Source organism: Lygodium microphyllum, chromosome 30, assembly GCF_053477565.2.
Source record: "Lygodium microphyllum isolate KBCC chromosome 30, Lygodium_microphyllum_v1.1.10, whole genome shotgun sequence".
In the NCBI taxonomy this organism is placed as follows: domain Eukaryota; kingdom Viridiplantae; phylum Streptophyta; class Polypodiopsida; order Schizaeales; family Lygodiaceae; genus Lygodium; species Lygodium microphyllum.
In genome coordinates, this window is record NC_141164.1 from 17,527,325 (window position 1) to 17,528,687 (window position 1,363).

The following is a 1,363-nucleotide window of genomic DNA, read 5'->3' on the forward strand; positions in this document are numbered from 1 at the left end:
AGCAGATCAGAGCTTGTATGTCTTCCAAGTATTCATCATTGTAGATACATTTTTTTATGCTTCAGTAAACGCAAGTAACCTAATTCATGCACATTCCAATCATGTGGTGTAAACACAATTTTGTGAAAAAGAATAACACTTTTATCTCCTTCAATTCTTTCCTCTCTACAAGTGAAGAAAAAATTAAATGCACTACTTACGCAAGCAAAGAACTTAACTTTTTGCATATGTAGTGAATCAAGAATTTGATACATTTATTTCTTACAGAAATGGTTACAAATATTTATTTATTAATTAAGATACTTAGGATCCTGCCTTGCAATCATAAGATGTAATTTCCTAGATGCAAGTCTCCTTCATGATATTTTTTATGTAAAATGTCAATCCCTAACAGTCCATATCATTTTTCTACACACTTGAGTGCAAACATCTATCAAATCCTTTTATCTCTCATACATGCCAATGCTAGTGCATAAAATTTAATGCTCCATGAACAAAAAAACCAATACAAAATCCCTAATTTTTTTGCTAAGGTGAATAGAAATACAATCTCCAACATGATTTTTAATGCAGCATAATTGGTGGCTTGCTATTATGAATTTTAGCATTAATAATTTTCTCTACTTAATGTAATCGATCTGTGTTTATTGTTCCTTTAAGATGATTTCTACCTGAGTAAAATTTATTGAACGCACTTGGTTACTAAGTGTTGTGGTTCCTTGACCTGTAGCACCATCATTTGACGCAGTAATAGCATTCGCTTGAACCTTCCTTCGCTTTGGAGCCATTGTTTAGCTTGGTCCTTCTTCAATAGATGCGTACACTGACTATTATGGAAGCTTGCTCGTTATGAGAGACAGTGCGTGGGAACCCCTCTCAGGGGGGAGAAAAACTTGGAAACTTCTAGAAGTTTCTTCTTCTTCTTCTTCTTCTCTCTCTCTCTCTCTCTCTCTCTCTCTCTCTCTCTCTCTCTCTCTCTCTCTGTGCCCAGTTTGACAGGGGGGAGGGGGGAGGGGGGAGAGAAGGGTATCCCCCCATTCCAAGGGGAGGGGGGGGAAGTGATGGTGGCCTTTTCCCCACCCTCACCTGGGTGGTCTAGAACGGCCGCCGCCATGCAGAATGTTGCGAATTGGGGGAGGGATAGTGGGGGGGAGGGGGAGTGTAATACTTTCACACAATTAAAAATTAGTTGGTTAGTTCAAAAGTTAGTTAGTCAATTAATAAGTTAGTAAGGTTACTAACTAAAGTAAACACTAACTAATATTGATAACTAATAATTTTTATTTAATTAAAAATATAAAAAAATCGAGAGTCACAATTTGAAATTTTTTTCGGATTGACAAGGACCATAGCCACCCTTCAT

General features: G+C 37.0%; 1 non-coding gene across 1 annotated transcript; it reads left to right on the forward strand.

The window, feature by feature from the left end:
* The first annotated feature begins 952 nt into the window (after positions 1–952).
* LOC148009588 (small Cajal body-specific RNA 11) lies at positions 953–1,060 on the forward strand. Its single transcript, XR_015689816.1, has one exon.
* The last annotated feature ends 303 nt before the right edge of the window (positions 1,061–1,363 follow it).